This window comes from Oryctolagus cuniculus, chromosome 6, assembly GCF_964237555.1.
Source record: "Oryctolagus cuniculus chromosome 6, mOryCun1.1, whole genome shotgun sequence".
NCBI classification, from domain to species: Eukaryota; Metazoa; Chordata; class Mammalia; order Lagomorpha; family Leporidae; genus Oryctolagus; species Oryctolagus cuniculus.
This window is the reverse complement of record NC_091437.1, coordinates 124,880,297-124,900,753: the sequence shown is the minus strand read 5'-3', so window position 1 is coordinate 124,900,753 and position 20,457 is coordinate 124,880,297. Positions and strand designations below refer to the sequence as shown.

General features: G+C 40.2%; 1 protein-coding gene and 1 pseudogene across 18 annotated transcripts in view; both read right to left on the bottom strand.

Annotated features, from left to right (window-relative positions):
• The window catches only part of VPS13B (vacuolar protein sorting 13 homolog B), a 778,478-nt gene that overhangs the window by 448,764 nt on the left and 309,257 nt on the right, over positions 1-20,457 (bottom strand). The window lies entirely within an intron of this gene.
• On the bottom strand, positions 1,319-1,874 carry LOC138849949 (RING-box protein 2 pseudogene; annotated as a pseudogene).

Below are 20,457 nucleotides of genomic sequence, written 5' to 3'. Positions count from 1 at the left end.
GGCGCGCTGCGGCCGGCGCACAGCGCTGATCCGATGGCAGGAGCCAGGTACTTATCCTGATTTGTTTACTTACAAAGGCAGAATGCTAGAGAAACAAAGACAGAGACAGAGAGAGACATTCCATCTGCTGGTTTACTCCCAAATAGCCATAGAAAGCAAGTCTGGTCCAGGCAGAAACCAAGAGCCCCATCAGGAACTCCATACAAGTTTCCCAAGTGGGTGGCAGGGGCCCAAGCATTTGGGCCACTTTCCACTGTTCTTCTAGGCACATGATTAGGGATCTAATTGGAAGCTAAGCAGTTGGGACTCAAACCACACTCTGATATAGGATGCCAGTATTGCAGATAGAGGCTTAACCTGCTGTGCCACAATACCAGCTCCAATACTTTTTTTTTAAATTTACATTCATTTTATTTGAAAGGCAAAGAGAGACACACAGACATCTTCTCTCTGCTGGTTTACTCCCTATATGCCCACAATAGCCAGGGTTGGGCCAGGCCAAAGTCATGATGAGCCTGGAACTCAGTCTGGCTCTCTCACATTGACAGCAGGAACCCAAGTACTTGAGCCTTCACCTGCTGCCTCTTGGAATGTGCATCATCAGGGCACTGGACTGGAAGTAGGAAGGCCAGGATAAAGATCAGGCACTCTGATATGCATATTCCAAGTGGAGACTTAACTGCTGTGGCAAACACCTGCCCCACATTTTGAATGCCAGAAGATATATAGAAGTTCTCTTTTTTTTTTTTTTTTTTTTTTTTTTTACAGGCAGAGTGGACAGTGAGAGAGAGAGACAGACAGAAAGGTCTTCCTTTGCCGTTGGTTCACCCTCCAATGGCCGCCGCGGCCAGCGCGATGCGGCCGGCGCACCGCGCTGATCCGATAGCAGGAGCCAGGAGCCAGGTGCTTTTCCTGGTCTCCCATGGGGTGCAGGGCCCAAGCACCTGGGCCATCCTCCACTGCACTCCCGGGCCACAGCAGAGGGCTGGCCTGGAAGAGGAGCAACCGGGACAGAATCCGGCGCCCCGACCGGGACTAGAACCCGGTGTGCCGGCGCCGCTAGGCGGAGGATTAGCCTAGTGAGCCGCGGCGCCGGCCTAGAAGTTCTCTCTTAATGGAACTGCTTCCATTGCCTCTTGTATGTCAACAGGTAAGTTATAAAGGTCATTCAGTTTGGACTCTCTTCTCTTTAATAGCACTTCTAAATAGTGTGTGTGTGTGGCACACACCACAGAGGTAGGAAAGACCATCTTTAATAAATTATACTCTTAATTGTGAAAAATTTCTGAAAATAAGATTGACAAAATGCTAACCCAGACCTCTGATTGTCCAACAGGCCTACAGACCCTCGGCCTCCTGTTGGAAGAGTTAATCCCTGCAGTGTTGCAGCCTTTGTAGGGCACTTGGAAACAAGATCCACCAGGGCTCCAAACAATGGCACTGGGAAGGCCTCTGGCGCGCTCAGACCACGTAGCCCTGCTGTCAGAGAGGGCAGTGATTCTTCTGCTTCACCCACAGGGACATGCTGCAGTTGTGAAAGCAATGATCCCATTCTCCCCAGACCACAACACAATCGTGTTTGTTTTCAGCTTGACATCTAGGACAGGCATCCATCACCTGGACCCTGCAGATGGTGCGTGTGTTGCACTTCATGTCCCAGCCCCACATGGCCACTTCTTCAGAGAGTGTGCTCCCGGAGTGAGAGGACAGGATGCAGATCTACTCGTCATCTTCCACATCGGCCATGGCAGGAGGGCCTCCGAAGTTACATTAATACCAAAGTGATCTTATCATTAGTGGAAAAGAATGGAAACAAAGAGACCAACTGGGGAACGGTCATGTTAATACACCCCAAATATTCCCATTTTATTTGATTAGTAATACAGAAAACTTGGTTTGAATTTAATTTGATCCCAATACATCGTCCAAATTTTTTAAAAAATAAATTCATGAAAAATATTTATTTGACCTATGTTTGATTTTTTACTTTTAAGTGGAGAAACGAAAAATAAGTTCTGATCCTTCACTACTTTGTGGGGGTCCATGTGGTAAAAAGAAAACTTCTAGGCCTAGAAATTGCATTTTATTTGGTGACTTAAGTTGTCCTATGTAATTACAATCATTGTAAGTATATAATAAAGATGTATTATTGATTGTATCATTTAAATTTCATTTCCTCAAACTTGTTTCAAATGCTCAGGGATTAACAGAGGTTCCCACTTCTAAGGATTGCTCCAGCATTCTATTTTTATTGCCTGAGAGAGGGGATGATGACATAGAATCCAGGTATGAGTCAAATTCCTGTCTCAGTATCACTCCCCTGAAGATCAGCCACAACTCCAGGAGACTCTCAATTGACCCTGTATTTACTTTACTTCTTTAACCCAATAGAAATGAGAATCAAAGACAAATTAAGTTCTGTAACTGCTACAGGAAATAGTTAAATTTTGCACAACTGATTGAGAGGGTCTGCAAATGGTGTCTGATACATATACTCCTGTATTGTTATAAAGTAAGAAAGCCACACAACCTAAGTAATCCTGGAAATACCATATCTCACTCCCTCTCGCTCCCCGCAGCCTTGTCATCTAATTCTGCTTTATAAACCTCAGTGTAATGCCTTCATACCCTTTATCTTCCATTTACATCAGCAACTGAGTGAAGCCCAAAAATTCTGAGAGCACCTCAGATAATTAAGGTTCTCAACACCCATAACATTGTCGTGTAGTGGGTAAAGCTTCTGCCTGTGATGCCAGTATCCCATATGGGTGTTGGTTTGAGAGCCATCTGCTACATTTCTGATCCAACTCACTGCTAAAGTGCCTAGAAAAGCAGTGGAAGAGGACCCTAGTACTTAGGTCCCTGAACCCACATGGGAGACCTGGAGGAAGTTCCTGGTTTCTGGCTCTGGACTGGCCCTGTTCCAGCTATTGTAGCCATTTGGGAAGTCAATCAGCAGGTGGACGATCTCGCTCTCTGTCTCTCCACTTGCCCCTTGTAAAACTCTGCTTTTCAATAAATAAGTAAATCTTAAAAAAAAAAAAGAAAGATTTGATTCTCATCACCCAGCAGATTCAGGAAACCCTCATCTGACCACATCTCTCACTCTACAACATTGGAATCTCCTGGGTTCTGCCATCCAGAACTCATGTTACATCATTAGCAAAATCTCCCAAATCTCCTAAAGCTGTTCTCTGAGCATGAGGCCCTCAGGACCAGCAGAGTGACTAAATGGAAAGTGCCTGACTCACTGCTGGAGGAGCGCTACCAGACTGTGAATGTAATAATCATCTTTCTTTGACCAAGAAACGAATTCTACTGTGTTGAATCACTGAGACTCTGGTATTTTTTTTAGAGCTATCCGACAACACTAACAGCTGAAACAGTGGGTCATTACCACCTCCTGGAAACACTTTCTTCACTTCCTCTCTATGTTCCCCTCCAACTTCACTGGCAGATCCTTTTCCGTTTTCTTACTAGTTCTTTGTTTTCCAGACTTCTGAATGGTGGAAGGTCCAAGAGTTCAGTCCTTGGACCATTTCTCTTCTCTACAAGCACTCTCTTCTCAGATGATCTCACTCAAAGTCATGGATTTACGCAACCTCTACAAAGATTCTGTTTCCAGGGAGCAGTCTGGATTTATCCTCTGAACTCTAGACTATTTATCTAATGCCCAACTGATATCTATATCTGGATAGTCAAGGGAAATTTCAAGCTTACCATGGCCAAAATAAAACTCTTGAGTTTCCCTCTGCCTCCATATTCTTCATATTACCGGCCTTCAAGTCTTATTTTTCTGTATGTCAGGAGGGGAAAAAATGACTCCTCTCCTTTAATCACACATACTAACAATTACCACAATCTTACTGACTTTATCTCAAAATAGACACTGAATTTGACCTTGTATCCTCTTGGAAACTAACCTGGTCCGTGTAACCACAATCACAGGCACACTCAATGGCAATGGCTATATGGCAATTGATTGACCTACTTATGTACTTTCAACCCTGCAAGTTCTTCTAAACACAGCATCCAGAGAGATACTAGTAAAATAACCCAAAAGTTATTCAAACCCTTCTATGGCATCCCATCTTACTTTTACTACCATTAAGTTCTTGCAATGGTTTATAAGTCCCAATAAAATCTGGCCTCCTCCTGTCTCCTTGAGTTCTTCGTCCATGCCTCTTTGCAGTGCTCTCTCTGCGATGTCTGTGTTATTATTCCATGAAGGTTAAAAACTGGCAAAAATACTGGGTTGTGGAACTGCAGAAGGGATCATTCTCTGCTAGCTTTCTCCCAATCCCTTATTTCCTCAAATCTTAGGAGATCTCAGAAGGATTTAGGGAATTTCAAAACAACAGGAATAAAGGCAAACAAGATGTATTTGTGAATCTTACTATACTGCTATTCTTCTATTCCACTCATGTGGCTGGGAAAACACTTGAAGATGAGATAAAGCAAAATGCTGGCTTCTTCCAAGATTTCTGAGAAGCTATAGAAAAGCTGCTTAGCTCAATTCAAAAGCACTACTGAGTGCCTACTTGTGGATAGGTTCTGGAGAAATAAACACATATAAGATGGGGTCACACCTTTGAGAAGCTTACATTCTAAAGAAGAAATGGATGATACGAAAAAATTTTAAAAATCGTAGAAGTACAGTTTTTTGATAACCTCACCACCCCAATCAATGTCTTAACCCTGTTTTTCCCATCCAAGTAACTGCCCTCTCTTGTCGGCTCCAAACTCAGTCCATTTCAGCAATCTCAAGTTGTACTTCTGCAGAGAAAACTTTTCCAATTCTAAAAGTTTGTGCTACTGGTTTCTATCCCTAAATTTTGCTGAGTTCTAAAAAGCCCATCTTATTGCATTTTACTTTTCTTCTTCCAGTTAGAACCTAAAATTCACAACTGAAGCAATGGCATATGCTAGCTAAGTTTCCCAAAGCACTTAGCACAAACTTAAGAACATCACAAACTATATTCTTAGAATCGTATCTATGAGAAAAAGAACATGATAGAAACCTAAGATTACATTTATTGACTGAGCGACTAAAGGTAAAATTCTACCTCAGCGTCCTTCATATACTTGGATTATAATTTAACATTTTAAAAACATATCGAAATTTCTGATGTAAGAGGACTGAAAGATTATGTACACCAATTGAAATTGTACCACAAGCTTCTACCACCACCTGAATCTTTGATAAATATAATTGGTAAACCTGGGAAAACAAATGAAAAGGACAGAAATTTAAATCCATTAAAGGGCAGGTGGTAGAAAGGATTAAGGAATGTCATTTTTCTGCTCCTCAATAAAAAACAGCAAAAGAGAAAAAGATTTTATTCATTCATGTAAATACTATTTATTACATGTCTGCTCAGTGCCAGAGATAGCTGTTACATTGAGGAAATACTAAAGTGAACAAGTCATAAAGGTCCCTAACATATATTCTAGAGAGGAGGACCCTGTCTCTACTCCTCACCCAAAAAACATTTGGGAGTGTAAGACTTGGAGTATAAAATAAGTACATAGCTATGAAGAGAGAAATAAAATAATGGGAACTATAGAAACAGCATATGCAAAAGACCCCAGAGAAGAAGCATGAAATGTATGAGCAAATGCAAGAGGATTGATGTAGAGAAAACTGACAAAAGTTGGAACAGAACACTCAGATACACTTGAGAAAAGGTCAAATGTCAGAAGCCACAGTGAGGGGTTTGGGTTTTATCTAAAGTTTAATAAGGAGCAACTAACACATTTTAAACATAGAATGATATGACCCACTTTAGACTTTTAGTAAGAAGTTTTTTTCATCTGGAAAAATGGAACGGGGTAAGTGAAATCAGGATGAAATAAAGATGGATTAAACCAATGAAAATAGTTAGAATACCCTTGCACTGTTCTGCACAAGAAATGATGTGGCTTGTCGGGGACATGATATACAAAGACATAGTAAGATTTAAGATACAAGTTGGAAGCAGAGTGGACAAGAAAAAGAGATAATGAGGGTGAATCCTAGATGCCAGCCTTGAGTAACATGGTCAACAGTGATGGAAGGAGAGGTTCAAAGTTGTACAGATTTACAAGGCAAGCGGAAAAGGATGTTAGGCTTGAGTGCTTGGTAAGATGTGGGGAGCAACTGAGACTAGACTAAGTTACTGGAATTAAGACTTATTCTATGCATCTGCTCTCCCACAATATGGCGCTGAGAAAGGACCAAACAACTTCTACGCAGCTGCCTCTCGCCAACTTGACTGATAAGCTGCAGGAGCTGATCCTGCTCCTGATTGGAGGAGAGCAGTGTGCTCGGCATGTGGGTAGCAGAGTTGGGATTGGTGGAAGAGGACTATAAAGGAGGAGAGAGACAACATGCACCAGGAACATCTGAAAGAACACCTGTGCAGCCCCCGAGAGAGCCGGCCGGCGGTGTGCCGCTCCTCCGCGGAAGTGGGGAAAGTGGCAGGGGGAGCCGCCCCTCCACGGAGGTGGAGGGGTTGGCAGCCAACCCGGGAAGGACCAGCAGCAAACCCAGAAAGGGCCGAGCAGACAAAAGAACAGCGCAGGGTCCAGTGTCGTTCCTCCGCGAATGGGGGAGCGACAGTAAGACATCTAAGCAGAGATACTAAAAACAATTAGATATGAGACACCTTTTAAATAGAGAAAAAGAAGATTAATGTCAGACAAATAAAAAAGGATCATCAATCTTTTTTTTTTAACTTTTATTTAATGAATATAAATTTCCAAAGTACGATTTATGGATTACAATGGCTTCCCCCCCATACCGTCCCTCCCACCCACAACCCTCCCCTTTCCCACTCCCTCTCCCCTTCCATTCACATCAAGATTCATTTTCGATTATCTTAATATACAGAAGATCAGCTTAGTATACATTAAGTAAGGATTTCAACAGTTTGCTCCCACACAGAAACAAAGTGAAAAATAATAGATGATTTTTTTTAAATGATGATGAAATCAGATCAGACCTATTGTCATGTTTAATCCCAGTGAGAGTCAAGTTGGGAGTTGATAATTCTTTTTTTTTTTTTTTTTACAGAGGATCAGTTTAGTATACATTAAGTAAAGATTTCAACAGTTTGCACCCCCATAGAAACACAAAGTGAAATATATTGTTTGAGTACTCGTTATAGCATTAAATCTCAATGCACAGCACATTAAGGACAGAGATCCTACATGAGGAGTAACTGCACAGTGACTCCTGTTGTTGACTTTACCAATTGACACTCCTGTCTATGGCATCAGTAATCTCCCTATGCTCCAGTCATGCGTTTCCAAGGCTATGGAAGCCCTCTGAGTTCTCCGATTCTTATCTTGTTTAGACAAGGATCATCGATCTTAAATAAAAAATATGTAGCCAAGAACTGATATACTAGGTTTTAGGGCAACTTGCAGATAGCTGGGATCTAAATAGGAAAAGAAAGAATATCAAGGGCTGTTAACCTCACCACATGTGAGGTTTACAGCTTTCTTTAAATTTAATTTATTAATTTATTTATTTAGAAAGCTTTTATTTAATAAATATAAATTTAATAGGTACAGCTTTAGGAATATGGAGGTACTTTGTGTGTCTGTGTGGGTGCGAACTGTAGAGATCTTTACTTAGTATAGAGTTGGTCTTCTATATAAACAGCTTTCCTTTTAAGATTCAAACATTAAAACTGTGATCTATAAGGAAGGTCATTTGGTATAGCAGTTAAGCCACTGGCCAAATGCCTGCATCTCACATCAGATTGCCTGGGTTTATGTCCCAGCTCCATTTCCACTTCCAGCTTCCTGCTAATGCACGTCCTGGGAGACAGCAGACAATGGCTCAAATAGTTGGGTCCATGCTATCCACCGAGAAGACCTGCACTGAAGCCCAGCTCCCACTATAATCATCTGGAGCATGAACCAGCAGATTGGAGAGTTCTCTTTCTCTCTTTCCCCCTTTGAACTAAATTAATAATAATAATAATAAACCCTGGGGATTTTGCTCCCAGTCTACTGGCTTACCTCTCATATCTTTCTAATTATCTCTATATATTTTATATTGATTATTTTAGCAACTTTATTTGGCAATAGAAATTTAAATAAAGAGAAAGTGATTTTATATGGTTAATACGCTGTTAAATTTCTAAAGATTATATAATATTTAATGTTTAAAGCAATTTACTAAAGAATTGCAATAAAGCCTGAGACTTTTCATCAAAATACAAGCTATGTTCTATACTATCACTCTTGAAAGCCCCTTGGGAAATAATGGCTTTTGGATTCTGCAAGTCAGCGTGACATGGCATGCAAAATTGCATCTCATGCTGAGCCAACTAGGAAAATATATGTCATCACTATGTGACATTCAAAATTTCATCTGGAAACTATAATCTTGTTCTGACTGCTAAAAGGGGGTGAAAGACTGCATGCAAAACAATTTGGTTGAATTTCTGCTGAATTCTTGCCAGTTCATATAAAAAAGAAGAAACTTATTTCCAAAGAAATCCATATTTGAAAAACTTTCAATGTACTTCTTAACATCACAATGTACTCTTAGAGAGCTTTCAAATTACTGGCGTAACAGTTTAAATCACATGTTATGGTAACTCAAATTAATGAAATTCTGGGAAAAATCCTTTAAAAATGAAACAGATAACATTGGAAAATTAAGTGCACAAAGCAGACCTGTACTGTTCAAAACTATACAACAAAAAACACATTCTAGGGGCCATTTTCGTGGCACAACAGGTTGTCTCCTTGTACAACAACGGCTTCCCATATGGGTAATGGTCAGAGTACCAGCTGCTCCACTTTCAGTCCGGCTCTCTGCTATCACATCTGGGAAACCAGCAGAAGACAGCCCACATCCTTGGACCCTTGCACCCATGTGGGAGACCTGGATGGAATTCAGGCTTCTGGCTTTGGACTGCAGTAGCCCTAGCCATTGCAGCCATTTAGGGAGTGAACCAGTAGATGAAAGATACCTCTCTCTCTCTAATTCTGCCTTTCAAATAAACTAATGTTTAACACACACACACACACACACACACACACACCCCGAAACTATGCCCCAACTAAATAAACCTTTGCTTGAAGAAAACTTGTTGTAAAGTCCACATTGTGTCTTATGTATACCATGTCTTTCCCTAGATTTTTTTTCTCCTGATCTCTGGTTAACATGTATAGTATCTTTATAACCCTTACCTTCTATCAAAACAGAAATGTGTGAATATGGCTTACTCCAAGTGTTCTGTTTCACACATCTGCTGTGACTAATTGTAAAATAAAAAATTCATAGATACAAAGTGGAAAGTGGACTAACACAAAAATTATCCTCATAAGCCATACTTCTTCTATACTTACATTTCTGGTATTGTATCTCATACCCCTGAACACAAGTAGAAACATAACCCAACCTGGCCAATAGTGTGCCAACCATAGTGCCTCACCTCCCTAAGAACAGTGACTGTCCAAGATGTGGACACATGATCCAAGACAGGTCAATCAAAATCTTCCTCAAGTATATTTTCTTTTCTTCTTTTTTTTTTTTTTAAAGATTTATTTATTTATTTGAAAGGCAAAAGTTACAGAGCGGCAGAGGAAGAGAGAGAGAGAGAGACAGACAGACAGAGAAGTCTTCTATCTACTGGCTCACTCCCCAAATGGCTGCAATGGCTGGAGCTGTGCTGATCCGAAGCCAGGAGCTTCCTCCAGGTCTCTCACGTGGGTACAGGGGCCCAAGGACTTGGGCCATCTTCTACTGCTTTCCCAGGCCATAGTAGAGAGTTGGATCAGAAGTGGAGCAGCCAGACTCTAACCAGAGCCCAGATGGATGATGGCACTGCAAGTAGTGGCTTTACCACCTATGCCACAGCTCTGGTCACCTTAGGTACATTTTCAAAAGACAATGAATAATATCTGATTTTCTTTGACCCCAGAAAATTAAGGCTGTGAGTTCAGAGCCACCATAGCCATGTACCTTATGTCAAGAAATCTAGGTAAATCTAGGTAAGTTAATCCAACACAGAATGACAGTAGTGTCGGGTCTCTGGTACTAAACAATTCTAAGAAAATGACTGGTCTTTGCCTTTCTTATCATTTTGGTTGTGATAATCAACAATTAGTATACTCTCTAACCATGTTTTTATTTTTTACTTAAAATCATTAATACAGTTCCTGCATCGCACAATCAAACAATCCTTTTTAATTAAAAAAAAAAGTCCATTCCTCAGTAAAAGAATCACAATATAGAGTGGGGGGTAGATAATATGTTTGTTTTATCTACCCTATTCTAAGACCATCATAGCATAGCCTGCACAGATCTCCAAGATGCTTTAAGCATATCATCAAGGCTTATTTCCCTATTCCTTAGCTTAACTCAATCTCATCACCTTCTAGCTCACTGGGTTCTCAGTGCTTCCATTACCATAGTCACTGCTCATTATCCCACTGAGATACTGCCTGACTGCGCAGATTTAGAAATATTATCAATTTTTTATATTCCTCAGATATTTTCTTCACTCAAGATTTATTTAACTATGCCAGTCAAAACCTTGCACCTTTGTTTCTGAACTAACCCAGTTTTCCCCTCATTTTAGCTTGTAGGTCTCAAGAATAATTACCGAATGTGCTGGAAACGCAATATCCTAAGATGGTGAAGGACAGGCACCTAGAAACACGACTCTTCAATGCTTTAGTTGACAAGTCATAAGGCCCTGGGATATAAAAGCCAGAGCTAATCATTTTCTGGGGTCTCTCAACTGCAGTACACATAGTGCATGCACAGAGGAGAAACCATATGCCCCAAGCCGTTATGCTGAGCCTTAAGCGACAGCTACAATGAATCGGAGGCTTCTGTTGTTCCTTCCTATCTATCTGTAAGTAATAAATCCCAGGAACTTGTTACATATGTGTCTGTCTCATCAGACAAGTTGGTAACCAATGCACAAACTGTTCAAAAGATCTCCAACCTAGGCCCCAAGAGGCTTTCTTGAGGTAACCTGGATAACTACATTCCAAAACAGCAGAGCCATTCACAAATGTGGCCCACAAAACTCCAAGACTATCCATAGGGCTGTTAGGAAAACTGTTAGTTTACCTTTATCTAAGTATGACTTTACTAATATTCAGTAAAGGAGGCTGGCACTGGGGCCAGTCTTCGTTGTGTCAGAAGGCCATAGATAATACTATGTTCCGCATACTAAAGGAAGTGGGTGGACTTAGAACAAGGAGGAGGAGTAACTGGCAGTGGCTCTTCAATCCTTCATTTGTTTTCAGTTAATGTGATGTTCTGTAAGTTTACATATACATAACTAAGTAGAATCTCGAATATTGTGATCTATTTTTAACTAAATTAATCCTCACAATATGAATACATACTTTAGAAATATTCATGAAAAGACAAACACCCAGTTTTATGGGTTAAAGACAAACCTAACCTATTTAAGAGAAGAGCAATACCTTTCCATTAAGTTGCAATAATTATCTTATGCATATAGGGAGATGGAAATTTACCAGCACAGATCACTGCAAAATGATGAAACTAAAAAATAAGTATCCCAAGTGCAGTCAATGATGTCCTTTCTCCCTCTCGGATCTATGTATGTTAGTGAGGTGATCTTTCAATTATGAAAACCATGAAAATCAACTACTCACATAAACTGAATTAAAAACTAGACGTTGGAACCAGCATTGTGGTGTAACCAGTAAAACCACTGCCTGCAATGCCAGCATCCCACATGGGCTCTGGTTCAAGTTCTAGCTGCTCGACTTCTGATCCAGCTCCCTGTCTGAGAAAGCAGTGGAAAATGGCCCAACTCCTTGGGCACCTGTACCTACAAGAGAGACCTGGAAGAAGCCCCTATCTCCTGGCTTTGGCCTGGCCCACGTATTTGCCAAAGCCCTTGAGACTATTTGGGGAGTGAATCAGCAGATGGAAGATCTCTCTCTCTTTCTCTGTGTAACATTGCCTTTCAAATAAATAAAATAAATCTTAAAAAAAAAAAGCTAACATAACAAAGCATTAAAGAATATTTGAAAACTGGGGTACATTTTTTCACAGAAATATTGCTGTATTATTTAAATTCTACCAGAATAACAAGATTAAAATGTTCATAAGGTTAAATTATCTTATATACTTTATAATAAAGAGATACATATACTTAATATGTAAATAATTAAATGATATACTATGAATGCTTACTCAAAAATAGTACTGATAGAAATACACTAAGGAAAAAAATTTGAAGACCACTATTATAATGCTCAAAATATTTTAAAATGGCCTGCATTCATTTTAAGATTTACTTTTATTCATTTGAAGAAAGAGTGAAAGAAAGAGAAACAGAATGAGAAAATCTTCCATTCCTGTTCACTCCCCAAATGGCAACAACAGCCAGGCCGGGGGCAGGCCAAAGCCAGGAACCTGGAACTCTATCCAGGTCTCCCTTGTGGGTGGCAGTGTTCAAAGTACTTAGGCCACCAGTTGCTGTTTCTTAGGGGCATTAGCAGGGAGCTAGATCAGAAACAGAACAGTTGGGACTCAAAAATTGGCCCTCATATGCGATGCTGGTGTCCCAGGCAGTGACTTCACCACAACGCAGGCCCCAATCTGTGTTCTTTAGATTTTTTTTTTTTTTTTTTTTTGAGAAGCAGAGTTAGAGAGAGAGAGAGAGAGAGAGAGAAAGGTCTTCCTTTTCTGTTGGTTCACCCCCTAAAAGGACACTACGGCCAGAGCTGCACTAATCCGAAGCCAGGAGCCAGGTGTTTCTCCTGGTCTCCCATGTGGGTGCAGGGCCCAAGCACTTGGGCCATCCTCCACTGCATTCCCGGGCCACAGCAGAGAGCTGGATTGGAAGAGGAGCAACCAGGACAGAATCAGGCGACCCAACTGGAACTAGAACCCAGGGTGCCGGCACCTCAGGTACAGGATTAGCCTAGTGAGCCGTGGCGCCAGCCTGTGTTCTTTAGATTTAATATATTCTCCCTTAGTATTTAATAATGCTTTTTACAAAATGCGAGATTCCTCAGCTCTGTTGAATGTAATCAACAGTGTTTTGGGCATTTTCATTTTGTTTTGTTTTGATACAGGCTTTGGTAAACATGTTGAAAGGGAGTAAAATAGTATTAAAAGTAATCAAAGTAAAGTAAGTCCAATTGGAGGTAAAACTAGAAGTAATTTCTTAACATTAATTTATCTCCTAAATGACAAAATTTAATAGAGTCTACACCCTACCTTTGACAAAAAATGAGAGGCAAAATTGGAACATAATAAATGAAATCATGGGCAAGAATTTGGTGCAATGGTTAAGAGGACATTTTGGATGTTCACATCCCATACAGGAGTTCCTTGTCCAAATCCTGGCTCTGTTCCCAATTCCAGCTTCCTGCTAATGTGCCTTCTGGAAGGAAGCACATGACAGCCACCCACACAGGAAATCTAGATGGAGTTCTTGGCCTTTGGCTTTTGAATGGGCGTAGGCCCGGCTATTGCGGTCATTTGGGAAGTGAACTAGAAGATGGAAGATCGATGTCTGTCTGTGGATGCGTGCGTGCATGTGTGTGTGTGTGTGTGTGTGTGTACCTGTCCTGGCTTCAGGTTGGCCCAGTTCTGGCTGTTGTGGCCATTCTGGGAGTGAAACAGTGGAAGGAAGATCTCTCTCTGTCTCTCCCTCTCAGTATCTGTAACTCTACCTCTCAAATAAATAAGTAAAATCTTTCAAAAAAAAAAAACAAAAAGTTAAAACAGTAAACTTAATTTGCTTAACAACCTGAACACATTCTTGGAACCAGGCAACAAATCTAACTACCATATATTCTACACCAACAGAACACAGAGGGAGACACATTAAAAACTGTCATTACATTTCTTTATGAACTGATAATTTAGGTGAGTCCTAAAATGAACACTAGCAATGCAAGACATACACATATATAGTAAATGCCAACTGATTAGCACTACTGATAGATATAGCTATCAGAGATTATCCTCAAATGATCAAAGAATGTTTAACAAAACAAGAATGGGGGGAGGAGGCAAGATGGCGGAATAGGAAGGGAGCACACTGATAGTCCGGGGAGAGGCAGTTTAATAAAAATGGAGATACTGCAGATTCAAGGAAGAGTAGGGGAGGAAACAGCAGCAGAAACTCTTCCGGACCTTCTTCTCAGATCTAGAAAAAATGATGCTGAAATTTATATGGAGACACAGGAGACCTCGAATAGCTAAAGCAATCTTGTACAACAAAAACGAAGCTGGAGGCATCACAATACCAGATTTCAGGACATACTACAGGGCAGTTGTAATCAAAACAGCATGGTACTGGTACAGAAACAGATGGATAGACCAATGGAACAGAATTGAAACACCAGAAATCAACCCAAACATCTACAGCCAACTTATATTTGATCAAGGATCTAAAACCAATTCCTGGAGCAAGGAAAGTCTATTCAATAAATGCTGCTGGGAAAACTGGATTTCCACGTGCAGAAGCATGAAGCAAGACCCCTACCTTACAGCTTACACAAAAATCCACTCAACATGGATTAAAGACCTAAATCTACGACCTGACACCATCAAGTTATTAGAGAACATTGGAGAAACCCTGCAAGATATTGGCACAGGCAAAGAGTTTCTGGAAAAGACCCGGGAGGCACAGGCAGTCAAAGCCAAAATTAACATTTGGGATTGCATCAAATTGAGAAGTTTCTGTACTGCAAAAGAAACAGTCAGGAGAGTGAAGAGGCAACTGACAGAATGGGAAAAAATATTTGCAAACTATGCAACAGATAAAGGGTTAATAAACAGAATCTACAAAGAGATCAAGAAACTCCACAAAAACAAAACAAACAACCCACTTAAGAGATGGGCCAAGGACCTCAATAGACATTTTTCAAAAGAGGAAATCCAAATGGCCAACAGACACATGAAAAAATGTTCAAGGTCACTAGCAATCAGGGAAATGTAAATCAAAACCACAATGAGGTTTCACCTCACCCCAGTTAGAATGGCTCACATACAGAAATCTACCAACAACAGATGCTGGCGAGGATGTGGGGAAAAAGGGACACTAACCCACTGTTGGTGGGAATGCAAACTGGTCAAGCCACTATGGAAGTCAGTCTGGAGATTCCTCAGAAACCTGAATATAGCCCTACCGTTCGACCCAGCCATCCCACTCCTTGGAATTTACCCAAAGGAGTTTAAGTTGACAAACAAAAAAGCGGTCTGCACCCTAATGCTTATTGCAGCACAATTCACAATAGCCAAGACCTGGAACCAACCTAAATGCCCATCAACAGTAGACTGGATAAAGAAATTATGGAATATGTACTCTTTAGAATACAATACTGCAGTAAGAAACAACAAAATCCAGTCATTTGCAACACAATGGAGGAATTTGGAAAACATCATGCTGAGTGAATTAAGCCAGTCCCAAAGGGACAAATATCATATGTTCTCCCTGATTGTCGACAACTGACTGAGCACCAAAGGGGAAACTTGTTGAAGTGAAATGGACACTGTGAGAAACAGTGACTTGATCAGCTCTTGTCCTCACGGTTGACGTACAATGTAATACTTTATCCATTTTAGTATTTTTTTTTTTCTAGTACCATTGGTTGAACTCTGTAATTAACACACAATTATTCTTAGGTGTTTAAATTTTAACTGAAAAGTGATCCCTGTTAGGAATTTGGAAAACATTATGTTGAGTGAAATAAGCCAATCCCAAAGGGACAAATACCACTTGTTCTCCTTGATAGGTGACAACTAACTGAGCACCAAAAAGGAAACCTGTTAAAGTGAAATGAACACTATGAGAAATGGTGACTTGATCAGCCCTCACCCTGACTGTTGATGAGCAGCTTAATATGTTATCCCTCTTAGTATTTTTTTTTGTTTGTTCTACTTAATTAATACTGTAATCAATACACAATTCTTCTTAAGTGCTGAAACAACTGAAAAGTGATTGCTGTTAAATATAAGAGTGGGAACAAGAGAGGGAAGAGATGTGCAATTCGGGACATGCTCAAGCTGACTTACCTCAAACAGTAGAGTTAGAAACATACCAGGGGATTCGAATTCAATCCCATCGAGGTGGCATGTACCAATGCCATCTCACTAGTCCCAGTGATCAATTTCTGTTCACAATTGATCGTAATGATAGGACTAAGAACCAAAGGGATCACATAAACAAGAATAGTGTCTGCAAATACTAGCTGATAGAATCAAAAAGGGAGAGAATGATCCAACATGGGAAGTGAGATACACAGCAGACCCATAGAATGGCAGATGTCCTAACAGCACTCTGGCCTCATAATCAGCCCTTAAGGCAGGCGGATCCGGCTGAAATGCCCATGAGAGTATTTCAGGCATGGAAAGCCAAGACACTCTGGGGGGGGGGGGGAAAACCTAAATGAAAGATCTCCAAGAGTGAGATCCCAGTGGAAAGAATGGGTCATCAAAGAAGGAGGTACCTTTCTCTGAAGGGAGGAGAGAACTTCCACTTTGACCATGGCCTTGTCCAAAAATGACCAGAGTCAGTGAACCCAGGGGGCTGCCATAGCCTTGGCAGCTCATGACAAGAGCCTAGGGTGATTACTGAGGCCATAAAAAAGAGTGTCAATTTGTTAAGTCAACAACAGAAGTCACTGTGCACTTACTCCTCATGTAGGATCTTTGTCCTTAGTGTGCTGTACATTGAGATTTAATGCTATAACTAGTACTCAAACAGTATTTTTCACTTTATGTTTGTGTGTGGGAGCAAACTGTTGAAATCTTTACTTAATGTATGCTAAACTGATCTTCTGTATATAAAGAGAATCGAAAATGAATCTTGATGTGAATGGAAGGGGAGAGGGAGTGGGCAAGGGGAGGGTTGCGGGTGAGAGGGACGTTATGGGGGGGAAGTCATTGTAATCAATATTCTGTACTTTGGAAATTTATATTCATTAAATAAAAGTAAAAAAATAATATTAAATGTAAAAAAACAAAACAAAACAAAACAAGAATGTTCTATGAAATATTAAAACAACCTAAGTGTTAAGGAACTCAAGTCTATGGCTCCAAGTCTAGCCTGCAGTATGACTAACATATCAAATGATCATCTAATGTCTGCCAAGTCCTTTGGGAGACTAAATTTTAACAAGTTACGTACTGGGGCTGGCAATATGCTGTAGTGAGTAACACTGCTGCTTATGATGCTGGCATCCCATATGGGTAACAGTTCATGTCCTGGCTGCTCTACTTCTGATCCAGCTCCCTGCTAATGGCCTGAGAAAAGCAGTGAAAAATGGCCTACTGCTTGGGCCCCTGGCACCATCGTTGGAGACCTGGTTGAATGGCTTAGGCTGGCCCAGCTCTGTCCTTTGTGGCCATCTGGGGAATGAACCAGCAGATAGAAGATTTCTCTGTCTCTCCCCTTCTCTTGGTAATTCTTTCAAAATAAATAAACAAAAATAAATATATAAATACATCTTCTAAAAAATGTTACCTATAAAAAGTGCCACCATAATCTGGCAAAAATTATCCAAAATGTCCAGAATAATGTAGTAGAAACAACTTATAATTTAAATTTCCAGAATCATTTTAAATTTGGCAGAGACAGTTAATACTTTTTTTCCTTAATTTTTGTTATGAAATAAAAACAATTTGTCTTACAATGTATAAAAGAGAAAACAATTTAATAAATCTATATTTTCATTAGGTTATCTGATGTCTTATTGAATACTTTCAAGTTGTTTTATTTTAGATGTACTACTTCAGGTTACTCTCAGCCTTTTCTATTCCAAAAATGGAAAATATTTTTAAATCATATTTAGCCCCATGTAAACAATTATATATTATACATTAGTGTCTACTATGATGCTTAATATTTTTCAATGAAATTAACTGTCTAATGAATTATAATGGAATGGATTTAAGCTAAATCACATAAATAAAGCAAATATATAGAAGTCCACCAAAATTCTATATTACTACTAATTCTTATACTGTAATTATTAACATACTTGCTCAACATTGAAGATAATCAAACTAAAGATGAGTTGAACAATTTTAGATAATTCACTGTACTGATGTAATCCATGTTGTTTATAACCCACAATTCTTCAAAATTAGAAATTCAAAATATACTAGTACCTTCCAGAGTAACTATTACTGTTATAAGTAAGTAGGAAGTCCCTTTACTTAAAACTATCCTACAACATGCAGCACCTCTGGCTAGAATGACTTTAAAAAGTTTCTTAGATTTAAAACTTGAAATAACATGTTAAACTGATTAAAAATAAACAAAAGTCAAGTATAATATCTTGCTTTGTTTTCATAGAAGGAACATAATACTTGGAAATAAGGAGCTTGCCCTGAGTAAATTACAAATTTCCTCTTCTATTTTCTGGAACTGTGCATGAAAAACAATAATTGCGGGGCCGGCGCTGTGGCACAGTGGGTTAATGCCCTATCCTGAAGCGCCAGCATCCCATATGGGCGCCGGTTCTAGTCTCGGCTGCTCCTCTTCCAATCCAGCTCTCTGCTATGGCCTGGGAAAGCAGTAGAGGATGGCCCAAGTGCTGGGGCCCTTGCACCCGCGTGGGAGAGAGACCCGGAAGAAGCTCCTGGCTCCTGGCTTCAGATTGGCACAGCTCCGGCTGTTGTAGCCTTCTGGGGAGTGAACCAGTGGACGGAAGACCTCTCTCTCTCTGTCTCTACCTCTCTCTGTAACACTCTCAAATAAATAAAATAAATCTTTAAACAAAAAAAGAAAAGAAAAACAATACTTGCATGCTGGTAAGTAAAATAACCAAATTGATCTATATTGATATATATTCTTTTCTTGTTTCTTATCCACCCCAAAGGAAGAGATAATTCTTTTGAATGTTAAATCCTACATCAATGTGTAAAATTTAGAACCTGCTCATCTGTGATCTTACCAAATAAATCATTCTGAATCTTTCTGTATCTCTAATTATGCCTTCCTCTCCTCTTTATTTCTGTAAAGCAATCCACACCCAACCATGTCGTATGGTGAAAATTTTTCGAGGAGTGGTTCCTGCTTCCTCAATCCCCATTCATTCCCTAACAACTAAAGCTCCTTTGGCCAACTAACCTCATACTAACCACCTGTTTTTGGTCTCATTATTCTTGGTGACTCTACAGCACATCATGTAGTTACTCACCTTGAAACTCATTTCAAGTGTGTCATTAAGATAAGCTGACTTACCGCCTACTTCTCATGTTTCTAAGCTTCCTCCATTGGTCCTACTCTTGGGTTTTGATGAAAAAGCTACCAGATTTAATTTAAGAGGTCTCTTCTCATCCTCTTGTATATCGTCCCCAGAAACATCTTACTCCGTGGCTTCAACTACGATGCACATGCATTGGTAACTCCCAAATCTTTATCTCTTACTGTGAAAAATTTAACCACACTTCAAACAAGAAACACTTTTATCAGCTTTGGATTTCGATATCCCTACCAAAAGGAAAATAGTTTGATTTTCCAATTTCCTTCCAAAATTCAAACTATGCTATTCCATTTTAAGCTACTGTGACAGAAACTTCTAAATGACCCCTAACATCCACTCTTTGAGTTGTTTCTTCTTCCCTTCTTTCCCACAAATCTTAGCCAGGAACACAGCTTGAAAGAAGAAAGAAAACAGAATACACCCCCCTCCCTGCTCCATGCAGCCAGCTGTGAATATGGGACTAGCTTCAGACAAAAGTAAAGGATGTAACATCTGGATAGTTTTTGAACAGTTAACGGATGCTTTTCTTTTGCATTTAGTCATTTCTGTTCACTGAAATGCAGGTTCACTTAATAATTGAAGCAGGGTTCATGACTTAAAAGCCTGGCAATGAAGGCCATCTAGCATGGACAATGATACTACTTCATCGTGGAGGACCATGACAGTTTTAGGATGCCCACACAAGCTTTCAAATGAAAGACAAAAGAAATTTAATTTTCTCTTACTAACAATATTCAGGATTTTCAGTTTCTGCCACACTTAATTCAACCCTGAATAATATAGCCAAATTTTTTTAAAGTTGTTCACTTTATTTATTTATTGATTTATTTATTGACAGGCAGAGTGGACAGTGAGAGAGACAGAGAGAAAGGTCTTCCTTTTGCCGTTGGTTCACCCTCCAATGGCTGCCGCAGCTGGCGCACTGCGGCCGGTGCACCGTGCTGATCCGATGGCAGGAGCCAGGTGCTTATCCTGGTCTCCCATGGGGTGCAGGGCCCAAGCACTTGGGCCATCCTCCACTGTACTCCCGGGCCATAGCAGAGAGCTGGCCTGGAAGAGGGGCAACCGGGACAGGATCCGGCACCCCGACAGGGACTAGAACCCGGTGTGCCAGCGCCACAAGGCGGAGGATTAGCCTAGTGAGCCGTGGCGCGGAACTCAATATAGCCAAATTAACATGGTCTTGCTTAGACTGAAAATATTATATTTTGGAATGTTATAAAAAATGTA